This window comes from Aquila chrysaetos, chromosome W, assembly GCF_900496995.4.
Source record: "Aquila chrysaetos chrysaetos chromosome W, bAquChr1.4, whole genome shotgun sequence".
NCBI lineage: Eukaryota > Metazoa > Chordata > Aves > Accipitriformes > Accipitridae > Aquila > Aquila chrysaetos.
The window spans coordinates 7,904,706-7,916,147 of NC_054457.1; positions in this window are offsets into that span (position 1 = coordinate 7,904,706).

Consider the following 11,442-nt stretch of genomic DNA (forward strand, 5'->3'; position numbering starts at 1 on the left):
TGTTAGTTAAGTTGTAGCAGTCACTGGAACTATTTCTGTGAGTAAGCACCTCTTAGTGTGAGGAGGGGTGATGGAAGTGAGCCCTTTGCTAGCTGAGAAGTGTAGGGCAGGGCTGGGAAGCAAGGGATAGCTCCCCATGCCTCCTGCTGAGCGGGCAGCGCCAGAGCTGCTGCAAGCCAGGCTGGGCACCTGTCAGCCTTCCTATGTATGGCATAATTTAGGAAATATGAAGCACAGTATCTCTTATAGGGTACATTCCACCTGTGTTTCCACAGAAGTGCTGTGCAGAGTTGGATACTACCTTTCCTAAGACTTTAACCATACCTCTTCGCATGTATGCGACAAATATGTCTCATTGAAGATACCATGAAGACAAAAAATAAATGTGGAGTCAGCTGAAATATGTGGGATTTTTTCCTAAGCTACTTCATAGCTCAGGGCATACTAGTACCCTTAATGTTATTAGTAAGAGCACTGTGACTCAGATATAATTGCCCAGCTAGATACAGCCGCCTTATTATTTAGTCCTGGATTTCAGAAAGAACAGCCAGGCTCTACTGCTGTGCTAGGCTCTGTATCAAAGAACAAGTCCCTCAAAGTCAGCTTATTGTTGAATTGTGATCTTTTTAAAGATGATTTTCTTTTGTTAGAAGATACTCTCCAGCTGCTGATTATGGTTTTGGAAATGCAGCTTAATTAGTTCTATATTTATTAGCAGATTGTTTAGCTTTTTATTAAGATCAAAACACAGAGACAAAGAATAACAATACGATGTCTTCTTTCTAGCATTATTTAAAATGTTTACAGCATGTTAAAGATTTAAGCAGCTCTCTGAAGAGCAGTCATCCATTCTGCTAGGTTTAAAGAGATTATTTTTCTTTACAGCATGTGGGTAACAACTGGCCACACAGATCCAAATTATTGCAGATTTTAACCATGTTGCCAGTTACTGATGATAGTAATTAGCTCCTAAATGCCAGATTCCCTAAACTTGACATCATGTTTCATGTACCCTACATGCAGTTAAAAGCAAGGAACTTTGAAAATGACACATGTCATTTTTTGCATGCCAATAATTGGTAAAATACCTTCCTTGGATATTTCTAAATATTAAAAAAAACCTGCTGCAGTTTTTTTCAGGGCAGCTCAGGAATATGTAGCCCCTAAACCAGGCTGGAATCTGCCATTCCAAGAGATGTTACTGATCATAACAAGCAGTAGAAGCCTGTATATATGATATAAGCTCATTCTGAGAAGTTTTCAAAAGCATACAAGAGCATCTTGCACCCAAAGAATGGAGGGAGGAGGCAAAAAAAGGAGAGGCACCTCCATTTCTTTCTCTCCTACTCTGCTTGTGATGCTGCCTTACCTCTGTTATTCCTTCCAGCCCTGAATCACCAAGTTATCCTATTCATGTGATTACCAGGAAAAGAATATAATCTTGGAGCCTTTTTTGTGTATCTGAACAATAGAAATATAAACAGCAAAGAGCAAGTTACTTAGTTGTGGCAAATGTTGACTATTATCTGTGGAAAAGCACTACTTAATACAAAATGTCATCTAAGCAGAGGAGAGCATATGGAAGGGCTGAATAGATAGGCCAACCTAAAATTTCCACAGATGATACAGGGATAAAAATATTTGCTTAATTTCTGAGGCATTCAACACTAGTGCTTTTAATGTTTTCTGAAGTTCTGTGAGTCTGTTGTACAAATGATTTAACAAAACAGTAGTGACCCTTGCTTCAGCCTGCCCCACGTCAGCTTGGCTTGTTGGTGCTTGTGTCAAGCATACACCAAAAGGCAGCAAAACTCTTCAATTAATTAATGATTTTATTATTTAGTTAGTTAGTTTGTTTGTTTTTAAAGTGGCAAGAAAATGCCCCCTACAAAAAACTCTAGGCATGAGAGTCAGCTAGTTAGATTCATGGTAACTGAATGGCAATTACTCAGAAAAATTAAAAAAGCATTTACAAATAATATATTAACTCAGACCATACAATTTAATTACCAAACAGTCTTTTTGGTCCTGGTTCCCTATGGACATGCATTCAAATTTGTCAACAAATCACATCATCAGATAAGCCACCAGAAGTCAGCTCTCTTTTCTCTCACTGCTGAAAGGAAAAACATTAGGCTCTGAGCTCTGTGTGAGGGAAATAAAGCTCTTTTTTCTCTACAGTTTGCAGTAAAAGGTGCTCCTCCAGAAATCTAAAACTGGGACAGCACTTATGCACAGCTCCATTGGACAAGTTGCTCCCTGGTGGCTTTCAGAAGTATCCTTCCATTCTCTTGCAATTGCTTAGTATCCTCAAATGTGAGCTAGGGAAAAGCCATACCTCCTCCAAAATGGAAACTTGTCCTTGAAGGTCTGTTCAGAAATGCACAGTTCTGTGCACCCTGAAAACAGCCTATCCTATTCCCGACATGGAGCATCTGCAGAGAAGTGATGGCTGGGATGTCCTCTCCTCAGTTTTTTGATTGATGGCTGACACATATAGATCTCCTTTCTGAACACTGAACAGATTTGGGGGTAGGGAGTGGCCTGGCACCAAGAATGACTATGTCCAGCCTGGATTTCTGACAAAAGCAAATCAATGAATATCAGCTAATGTGTAAAAAGTGTTGTCCTCTACAAGAAGAGCAAATGTGCAAGTCATATCTATGGAGAGATAATTATTGAGGTTAATGTCAGGGAAATAAATGTAAGTCAACTCACCAAAACATAATGTGTTCTGCTAAGTAAAATGACATAGAAAACACTATCCATAAATAAGACCCTCTAATCTATTAGAAGTCTTCAAGAAAAACTGGGCTTGGCCCTACAAAGCATTGAGCCCTTTGCCAGCCAACCAGACAATTTCTTATGCATGTGTTTAAGCATCTGAATATTCCAATAAATTTCAATATCACCGTACATATATTTAAAGCTATGTGTGTGTTTAAGTACTCTTAGGGCAGGATAATTCAGCTTTTCCTACTTAGACTTTCAGCTGGCTTATAAAAAGTTCCTCAGGTGTGGAAGTCCTCTTCTAGAAATCTGGGTATCAGGAGTGAGATTATCAAGATTTTTAAGGGATGAAAAACTATGCAAAATGTGAGAAGAAAAACAATTTTTGCATGGCACTTTTTCAAGTCTGAAAGATACCAACATTTTCATAACTGGAAAGAATGGTACCAAAGTAGCTGTTATATATCCTCCCAGGAGAAGATCATTATTACAGATGCAATGTTAGGTGCTGTCATGGTTTAAGCCCAGCCAGTAACAAAGCACCACGCAGGCGCTTGCTCCTTCCTCCTCAGGGGGAGGACTCTTCACTCGTCCCTTGCTCCACCGTGGGGTCCCTCCCACAGGAGACAGTCCTTCAAGAACTACTCCAATGTGAGTCCTTTCCACAGGCTGCAGTTCCTCACAAACTTCCCTGGCGTGGGTCTTTTCCGCGGGCCGATCTTCAGTCACAAACTGCTCCAGTGCAGGCTTTCCCATGGAGTCACGGCCATCTTCGGGGGCGTCCGCTCCACCGTTCACCTCCATGGGCTGCAGGGGCATCCACCTCCTCAGGCGCCCCTCCTCCCCCTCCTTCTTCACTGACCTTGGTATCTGCATAGGTGTTCCTCTCACATTCCAATTCCCAACTACTCACTACTGGTTCCCCTTCTTAAATATGTTACCCCACAGGCGCTACCACTGTCACTGATTGGGTTGGCCTGGGCCAGAGGCGGGTCCGACTTGGAGCCGGGGAAGCTTCTAGCAGCTTCTCACAGGAGCCACCCCTGCAGCACCTCCCCTGCTACCAAAAAAACCCATGCCACATTAAACCCATAACAAGTGCTTTTGATGAGAATTACAAGGAACCGGTAGGTTGTATAATCTTTTTCAAGGGAAGTTTCAAAAGCAAGTGTCCTGGGTTCAGCTGGGATAGAGTTAATTTTTACAGGAACCTGGGAGGTGGGGGGGGGCATAGCCGGGGCAGCTGACCTGAACTAGCCAAGGAGCTATTCCATACCATGTACCATCATGCGCAGTATATACATGGGGAGTGGGCCGGGGGGAGGGGGCTCCTGCTCTCGACTTTCGGTGGGGGAAGTGGTGGAGCGTCGGGTCCCGGGTGGTGAGCAGTTGCACTGTGCATCACTCTTTTCTGTATACTCTTTCATTAGTACCGTCGTTGTTGTTGTAACTTTTTTGCGTTGTCCCAGTAAACTGCCCTTATCCCAACCCTCGAGGTTCCAGTTTTTTTTCTTTTCTCTCCTCCGTCTCCCCCCTATCCCACCGGAGGGGGGCGGGAGGAGTGAGCGAGCGGCTGCGTGGTCCTTTGTTACCGGCTGGGCTGAAACCACGACAGCAAGTTAGAAAGACATTAGTTGGTGTCCTGGTTTCGGCTGGGATAGAGTTAATTGTCTTCCTAGTAGCCGGTATAGTGTTATGTCTTGGATTCAGTATGAGAAGAATGTTGATAACACACTGATGTTTTCAGTTGTTGCTAAGTAGTGTTTAGACTAAGTCAAGGATTTTTCAGCTTCTGATGCCCAGCCAGCAAGAAGGCTGAAGGGGCACAAGAAGTTGGGAGGGGACACAGCCAGGACAGCTGACCCAAAGTGGCCAACGGGGTATTCCATACCATGTGACGTCATGTCTAGTATATAAACTGGGGGGAGTTGGCCTGGGGGGATCGCTGCTCGGAACTAACTGGGCATCGGTTGGTGAGTGGTGAGCAATTGCGTTGTGCATCACTTGTTTTGTATATTCCAATCCTTTTATTATTACTGTTGTCATTTTATTATTGCTATTATTATCATTATTAGTTTCTTCCATTCTGTTCTATTAAACCGTCCTTATATCAACCCACGAGTTCTACCTTTTTCCTTCAGATTCTGTCCCCCATCCCACTGGGTTGGGGGGGAGTAAGTGAGTGGCTGCGTGGTACTTAGTTGCTGGCTGGGGTTAAACCACAACAGTCTATTTTGGCACCCAATGTGGGGCCCGAAGGGTTGAGATAACAACAGATCTGACCAGAGCGTGTTTAAAACGAATTTGTTACAAGCATTCATTGTATGAGTTTAATAGTCACTGGTCAAAATATCGATTTATGAACTCTTAGAGTTGTGGCGCTCGTTTTTAGAGTTCTGTTATGTATCACCTCACTTGCTGTATGTAGTCCCTGTGCTGCTGCTTATCATCTGCGGGAGGTGGATTAAGGTTTTCGCTTTGATGTATTGTGTAACACTGGCTTATGGTATGATAAAGTTATCGGTTGTGGGGTTAATCCGGTATTTGCACTCAGCATTGTCGTCACCTCTATACTTTGGGAGCCATCTGTGGGAAACTATTAATAATTACGCCATTTACCTTTCCTCCTCAGAGAGCCAATCTATGGGTGAGACACCTTTCTTCCCCTTTTCCTTCTCCTTCAGTCCAGTTACAATGGCGTTTGAGAATTTTGAAAAATTTGAATACCCTTGGGATGTTGAGACCAGCATGGTCCTAGTCCTACTGCTAGGAACTAGCATGTTCCTGAATGTGGTTCAGCTCTTGTTTAAGGTTAAACAACTATTTAAGAAGATCACCCAGAGATCTGCCCCGAGGCTGGATAATTATGAGTGGCAGGGTGTGTGGGGTAGTATGGGCAAGTACCTAGAACAGTGGGCACCTCCAGTGTTTTGGAACTTCACCCCTGAACAAGTGCAGAATCCGGAAGAGCTAGTAAAATATTTGGAAAAGGTATGCTGTCACCCCGGCAGCTCCAGAGAGATACAAATCACTGCAACGTGCTGGGGCCTGGCCCATGCCTATCGAGCCCTGTTCAACACCACTCAGTACCCTCAAGGGGAAGAGAAGGTCTCTGGATCTAACAATAAGACAACAGGCACTGTGGCTACCCAAACCCTGGTGATGAGCACTGCGGCTACCCAAACCCTGGTGACAGGCACTGCGGTCCCTCCAGCCCCAGTGACGAGCACTGCGGCTACCCAAACCCCAGCGAGCGGTACTGCAACTGAACCAGTGGACCAACCCGCACCAGTATCAGTTGCCCCCATAGACAAGAAGAAATGTACAAAAAATTCAGTTAGCTTAGCGAAGGATGAAGATGAGCCAGGGTCATCACAGGAACAGGAGGAAGAGGCAGAACCAGAAGTAATCACCTGATCCCTATCCCTGAGTGGCCTGCGGGATATGCGAAAAGATTTTGGCCGTCGTCCAGGTGAGCACATTATCACCTGGCTTCTCCGATCCTGTGACAATGGGGCTAATAGCCTGGAATTAGAGGGTAGGGAAGCCAAGCAGCTGGGACCACTTTCCAGGGAAGGTGGCATTGACAAGGCAATTGGAAAAGGGACACAAGCCCTCAGCCTCTGGAGGCGACTCTTGTCAAGCGTGAAAGAAAGGTACCCCTTCAAGGAAGATGTTATATATCAATCAAGCAAGTGGACCACCATGGAGACAGGTATCCAATATCTGAGGGAATTAGCCATGCTAGAGACGTTTCATTATGACCCGGACAATGCACAATTACCCAAAGATCCAGACGAAGTCCCATGCACACGACCCATGTAGCAAAAGTTTGTACGGAGCACATCATCGTCCTATGCCAACTCACTGGCAATAATGACCTGGAAAGACAAAGAGGCACCGACGGTGGATTAAATGGCTTGCCAACTCCGTCAATACGAAGAAAATCTCTCCTCCTCCCTACAAGCCTGCATTGCAGCTGTGGAGAAGCTGTCCCAGGATGTCCAGCAAATCAAAGAGAATATTTCCTACTCCCCATCTGTAAGGACCAATGTCTCAGCTATTAGGAGTGAGTGACCCGGAAGAAGAATGATTTTAAATGGGGCCCTGAGCAACAAGAAGCCTTTGAACAAATTAAATGGGAGATTGTTCATGCAGTAGCCCTTGGGCCATTCCGGGCAGGACAAGATGTTAAAAAGTGCTCTACACTGCAGCCGGGGAGAATGGCTCTACCTGGAGCCTCTGGCAGAAAGCACCTGGGGAGACCCGAGGCCAACCCCTGGGGTTTTGGAGTTGAGGGTATCAAGGATCTGAGGCTCGCTATACTCCAGCTGAAAAAGAGATATTGGCAGCATATGAAGGAGTTTGAGCTGCCTCAGAAGTGGTTGGTACTGAAACACAGCTCCTCTTAGCACCCCTGCTGCCGGTGCTGGGCTGGATGTTCAAAGGGAGGGTCTCCTCTACACATCACGCGACTGATGCCATGTGGACTAAGTGGGTCACACTGATCACACAACGGGCTCGCACAGGAAACCCCAGTCGCCCAGGGATTTTGGAAGTGGTCACGGACTGGCTAGAAGGCAAAGATTTTGGAATGTCGCCAGAAGAGCAGGTGACGCGTGCTGAAGAGGCCCCACTGTATAATAAACTGCCAGAAAATGAGAGGCAATATGCCCTGTTCACTGACGAATCCTGTCGCATTGTGGGAAAGCATCGGAGGTGGAAGGCTGCTGTATGGAGTCCTACACGACAAGTCGCAGAAACTGCTGAAGGAGAAGGTGAATCGAGTCAGTTTGCAGAGGTGAAAGCCATCCAGCTAGCGTTAGACATTGCTGAAAGAGAGAAGTGGCCAGTGCTCTATCTCTATACTGACTCATGGATGGTGGCAAATGCCCTGTGGGGGTGGCTACAGCAATGGAAGCAGAGCAAGTGGCAGCGCAGAGGTAAACCCGTCTGGGCTGCCGCACTGTGGCAAGATATTGCGTCCCGGCTAGAGAATCTGGTTGTGAAAGTACATCACGTAGATGCCCATGCACCCAAGATTTGGGCCACTGAAGAACATCCAAACAACCAGCTGGTGGATCAGGCTGCCAAGAGTGAAGTGGCTCAGGTGGATCTGGACTGGCAACAGAAGGGTGAGCTATTTATGGCTCGGTGGGCCCATGACACCTCAGGCCATCAGGGAAGAGATGCAACATATAGATGGGCTCGTGATCGAGGGGTGGACTTGCACATGGATAGTATTGCACAGGTTATCCATGAATGTGAAACATGTGCTGCAATTAAGCAAGCCAAGCGGTTGAAGCCCCTGTGGTATAGAGGGCGATGGCTGAAATATAAATATGGGGAGGCCTGGCAGATTGACTATATCACACTCCCACAAACCTGCCAAGGCAAGCGCCATGTGCTTACAATGGTGGAAGCAACCACCGGGTGGCTGGAAACATATCCCGTGCCCCATGCCACTGCCTGGAACACTATCCTGGGCCTTCAAAAGCAGGTCTTGTGGCAACACGGCACCCCAGAGAGAATTGAGTCAGACAATGGGACTCATTTCCAAAACAACCTCATAGACACCTGGGCCAAAGAGCATGGCATTGAGTGGGTGTATCACATCCCCTAATCATGCACCAGCCTCTGGGAAAATCGAACGACACAATGGACTGTTAAAGACTACATTGAGAGCAATGGGGGGTGGGACCTTCAAACATTGGGATACACATTTAGCAAAAGCCACCTGGTTAGTCAACACCAGAGGATCTGTCAATTGGGGTGGCCCTGCCCAGTCAAATGTTCCACATACTGTAGCAGGGGATAAAGTCCCTGTAGTGCACATAAAAAACATGTTAGGGAAGACAGCCTGGGTTACTCCTGCCTCAGGCAAAGGCAAACCCATTCGTGGGATTGCTTTTGCTCAAGGACCTGGGTGCAATTGGTGGGTGATGCGAAAAGATGGGGAAGTCCGATGTGTGCCTCAAGGGGATTTGATTTTAGGTGAGAATAGCCAATGAATTAAACTGTATGATGTTAGTTGCTATATAACCCTGCCACTGTCATTACTATAAATGTTATATGCTATATCCATAGTATTACAGTAAGAATGACTTAGATCAAGCAAGAAAGAACTGTGATAAAACTGAGCGAAGCGCAGTAGTGATGGAACCAGAACTGACTCCAGCATGCAACAATCCAATGGTGCACACCATCCTCCTGCTGCGTCCAATGTCACCTGCTCACCACACCGCACTGAAGCCCAGTCCTGCTCTGCCGACTGAGGGGACTTTGCACCATCCCTCCTGCCCAGAAAGACTGGTATGACAGATGGAGCCCAAAGTCGGGGACTAAATGAACTCAACGAACATTTTACAGAGATAGCCCATGGACTAAGGGAATGATATCTCTGTGTGTATATACATCTCTCTCTCTCTCAAAGGACGGAAAAGGTGATGGTGATTGATTAGGATATATTGGAAAGTATGGGACCTGAGCATGACATAAATGGTATAGAATAAGGGATGGATACTGTCCTGGTTTCAGCTGGGATAGAGTTAATTTTCTTCCTAGTAGCTGGTATAGTGTTATGTCTTGGATTCAGTATGAGAAGAATGTTGATAACACACGGATGTTTTCAGTTGTTGCTAAGTAGTGTTTAAAGTCAAGGATTTTTCAGCTTCTCACGCCCAGCCAGCAAGAAGGCTGAAGGGGCACAAGAAGTTGGGAGGGGACACAGCCAGGGCAGCTGACCCAAAGTGGCCAACAGGGTATTCCATACCATGTGACGTCACATCTAGTATATAAACTGGGGGGGAGTGGGGGTGGGGGGATCTCTGCTTGGGAACTAACTGGGTGTTGGTTGGTGAGTGGTGAGCAATTGCGTTGTGCATCACTTGTTTTGTATATTCCAATCCTGTTATTATTACTATTGTTATTTTTTTATTGTTATTATTATTATCAATATTTGTTTCTTCTTTTCTGTTCTATTAAACTGTTCTCATCTCAACCCATGAGTTTTACCTTTTTCCGTCCAGTTCTCTCCCCCATCCCACTGGTTTGGGGGGGAGTGAGTGAGCGGCTGCGTGGTGCTTAGTTGCTGGCTGGGGTTAAACCACGACAGTTGGGTTGTTCTAGGTGGACCTTAGCTGATGCAGGGATCAGTTTAGATGATTACTGGATTCTTTTTTAGAGTTTTCATTATTTTGAATAAACAAAATAAATCTCGATTAAAAGCTTAACAAAATGCTTGCATTACTAAGTGACATCTCCTGTGAAACTACATCATAAGCAAGAACAGAGCAAACTCTCTTGTCCTTTCACAGTAATTTATTTTCCATTTTCTCTTATGAGGATCCTTTCTCTCTAAAGCTCTAATTGTTCAAAAATTGGAGAATAAACAGGACTCAAATTTCAGTTGAATCTGGGCAGATGACTTCAGATTCTATGTGGGTTTCCTGTGCTGCCCAAATTGCAGAAAATACATTAGGGCGTGGCAATTCTAGACATTCCCTGGAAATTCCCATTGTAGACTAAGGAAGACAGTAATTAATTCTCATTCAGTCTTTGCTGATTTTTTTCATTCTGCCTATAGTTTTTCCAGTGTAGTATAATTGTGTCACATGTGCACATCCACTAGGAGCTTGACTTAGCAGTTTGTTTTACAGAGTGCACTGAATGCCTGTCAGACAGTACAGTTATTTGATCACAACTGAGTGAAAAAATCAATAGCATAGCAGCAAAAGGCTTCTACTTTTATTTCTAATCCTTGATTTTTTTAGCTATGCTGTGCATTCATATAGAGGGTTTGCTCTCTGGTAAAAAAAAAAAAAAAAAAAAAAGAATGCTAACTCCATTAAATTCTGTGATACTAATTTCCCCTAGATTAAAATGACATTTGCTTTAAATACTGGATGGGTTTTTTTCATAATAATTGCTGGATGATTTTGATTTAGAAAGACAAGTGAACAACTTTTAAAGTCTTCAAGACTCACTAGTGCATTACTGTAACATATGAATAACTTTGCTTATTAAGTGAACATTTGTAAGCAATTAGTCTAAAGAATGCATCCTTGCAGCTGAGAAAAAGAGGACCTCTTCAGCTATCCTTATTCTGTTATCTTGGACATTGGTCTGCTATGGCAGTGGTAAGCAGGACCTATGTGTGCATGTGCTTAGCTCACCAAGGTATTTAGCTGGGGATGGTGGTAACTGAATAGGTAGACATAAGTTCCTCTTATTCCTCTGGTGCCGAGTTAGAGGAAGGGATCTTTTTCTGGTGATATTATCAATCTTTATAGAAAAGGCAGGGAAAAAAAGTCAGGAGAGGCTCTGTGACTCAAAAGGGCTTCTTCTGTCATGATGCTGTTTATTTGTCACTCAAGGCTAAGTTAACAATCCATGTCCTCTAAATGGTCCTAGACCCATTCTGCAGCCTGTTTACTTGTAGAACTCCTGCTGGCTTTAAATTGTGTCAAAAAGTTAAATACTCCATCAATTTCAAGTAGTCTTGTCTTTGTCTTTTATTGAGCCAGATTTTCTTGTATTTTGTGTATAGATAAATGTTGTGGTTTAACCCCAGCCAGCAACTAAGCACCACACAGCTGCTCACTCACTTCCCCCCACCCAGTGGGATGGGGGAGAGAACCGGGAAAAAAGGTAAAGCTCGTGGGTTGGGATAAGAACAGTTTAATAGGACAGAAAGGAAGAAACTAATAATGA